At 41.8% G+C, this 2,985-nt stretch overlaps 1 pseudogene; it reads left to right on the forward strand.

Moving 5' to 3' along the window:
* The first annotated feature begins 913 nt into the window (after positions 1-913).
* Positions 914-1,564, forward strand: LOC130131082 (cyclin-dependent kinase 9-like; annotated as a pseudogene).
* The last annotated feature ends 1,421 nt before the right edge of the window (positions 1,565-2,985 follow it).

The following is a 2,985-nucleotide window of genomic DNA, read 5'->3' on the forward strand; positions in this document are numbered from 1 at the left end:
GGCATCCCTCGCCAAGTTTTAGAGGTTTGACCTCCTTTCCTAAAGGGGAGAAAATATAGGATTATTTGCCATGACCAAATTCTAACATTTACATGTTGAAAACCCTTCTCATCTTATGTCTCACAATCCTATTCCTTTTCATCTCATGCACCTCCCTTCTCCGGCTTTCACAGAGCCGATCTTCGGTTACCTGCAGCGGCGCTGATCACACAGCCGAAGCTTACCGTGGATTAGAGCTTCAGCTACAGGCTTAAAATCATGAAGTTGTACAATGGATTGCAAAAGTTATTCACAGCATAAGAGCAGACCTCTCACTTTCTCTAGTCAAACTTCCTTCATCGCTCCTCTCCGTCTGTTTCCCCGGCTGTGGCTCTGGTTGTCATCCCAATGTCATTTTGGATTTCTAATAGAAAGATGAACATCATAAGACCCAGAACATGGGTGTCGCGCACATAGTAGATCAAAGTTCTGATATAGATTTGCTTGTTATATGCATTTTAATAGTAACATTTTAATTATGAGTGATTTGCATGGATCCTGGTGTCATTTTTATAATATATTTCACATATAAATGTGTTGTCTTTATGCATGCTCAATAATTCAGGTAAGAAAATCACAGAAAGTTGAATCAGTTCATCTGGACACGTTTATCCAGAGAAACATTTCATCACTCATCTAAGTGACCTCTTCAGTCTACTGACTGCAGGTATCCCCACCCTTATAAACAATACAGTGGCATAACGACTGAAATCAGTGATTTGTTTCATATGCAAGTTACCGTGACCATTAACTAGAGTTACAGTGGCCACATGTACTATTTTTCAGGACTGGGGAATAGTTGCAAAAGCTACCTTGTCAGGCCAGGACTCCGCAGTCTACATCCATCTACAGGCCAATGGCCACTCTTTCAAGGATGAGGATGTGCACATCCTTGATTGGAGGGAACGCTGGTTTGACATGGGCATTTAGTCTGGCCAAAAACAGCCAGGGTAACTGCTACACTAACTGTGTGGTCACTCTCTGGTACAGACCCCCAGAGCTGCTATTAGGTGAACGAGACTATGGACCCCCAACTGACCTTTGGGGTGAAGGCTGCATCATGGCAGAGATGTGGACCAGAAGTCCCATTATGCAAGGGAACACTGAGCAGCACTGGCTTACTCTTATCAGCCAACTTTGTGGAGCCATCACTGGTGAGGTATGGCCTGGTGTGGACAGGAAATATGAGCTCTGTCAGAAAATGGAACTACCTAAAGGCCAAAAGAGGAAAGTCAAGGATAGGCTCAAAGCATATGTTAAAGACCCTTACGCTCTAGACCTAATTGACAAGCTGCTGGTTCTAGACCCACAATAGCACATAGACAGTGATGATGCGCTCAATAATGATTTCTTTTGGTCTGACCCCATGCCATCTGACCTTAAGAACATGCTCTCTGCCCACAACACTTCCATGTTTCAATACCTGGCTCCACCCAGATGGAGAGGACACGTGCCTCAGCAGCAGCCTAATCAGAACAGAAATCCAGCTACCACAAGCCAGACTGAGTTTGATCATGTATTTTAGATGAACAACAAGAAAAATATGTTGGCAATCATGTTGTTTTAACTGACTTAGTGGGTTAGGTGTGCAGCATAAGTTACCAAAGCAATCTGTCCAACTTAAAAATGAGCCATTGCCATGAGACGAAAACCTCAGGGTGATTATCTTTGTTATCTTGCTTTCTCACCGATCTCACATAGTAAGGCCCCAGACAAGGCCGAAACACCTAAGTCCTCAACAATGTCTACTGTGAACGCTGAGGTGAGGAGAATATGAACGTCTTGGGCAGAGATTCATATGTTAATGAGACATCGCTTTCTTTACTTTTTCATGGAGATCTTCATTAGACATCAGTGGAACGAGAGAAGGAGGGACAGAGATTAAAAAGGTTTGAAAAGGAGAGGGATTGAAGGAGGATCTGATAGTGATGGAGGGCTGGTGAGGGGCAAATATAGAGTGGGATGGAGAAAATGACACATTTCTACTGATGATAACAGATTGATAACAGCCTGCATTAAAAACACATTAACATGGCCCAACTTATGTCGTGTTATCCACACAAACAGACCCAACGCTGGTGAGACATAGTCCTCTGTTAAGTGCACTTGTTAAATAAAGTGACTGATTACTTCCTTTTGATAATTGTTTCTGAATATCGCTTCCTATTTTGGGCCTGCCTTGGCAACCCTGTGCTATTGAACCACATAGAGGGGAGACTGGGAAACAGAAGAGGTGAAAAGGTTAAGACAGGCAGACAACAATAGGCTATAGTAATACTGAGTTTTCCCTCAAAAGTAAATATTCAACAAAAATAAACTGAAATAAATTAAACTGACTGTACCCTTTATGTTGTGCTAAAAGTGGGAGAAAGAGAGACAGACATGTAAACAGTGATTTGAGAACTGGAGCCTGTTAATTAAGTTTACTCATACAAGAAATTGACTATTTGCTTGGTAGTAGGGGCGTAGGAAGCGGAGGGACGGGGAGATGCGTCTCCATAAAGTGGAGAAGTGGGTGGAGTTAAATCAACCAATATCATCAACCCACAGAGTCGGAGAGCCCCCATAGCTCTAGACTAACACTTATCCACCAGCTTTTAGAGGTATCTAAACTCTATCAAGGCTGCCAACATTATTAAAATAATGGTCCAATTTTCTAACCTTGTATTAGTAAAATTTAGTGTTATTCTATTCAATGAAGGATGTTTTTTATTAATCTAAAACAGTAGTATGCCTACACACACACACACACACACACACACACACACACACACACACACACACACACACACACACAGAGTTATTTTGTATTCAATGAAGGCTTTTTATCAATACAAGCATTTATTAATCTAAAACAGTTTATATGCCCACACGCAGGAAAAAAAAAACATTCGTTTTTCCCATAGACGGTGTCAAGTCACTAGCCGTTGGAGCATTTCAGTTGGA

Source organism: Lampris incognitus, chromosome 2, assembly GCF_029633865.1.
Source record: "Lampris incognitus isolate fLamInc1 chromosome 2, fLamInc1.hap2, whole genome shotgun sequence".
Lineage (NCBI taxonomy): Eukaryota > Metazoa > Chordata > Actinopteri > Lampriformes > Lampridae > Lampris > Lampris incognitus.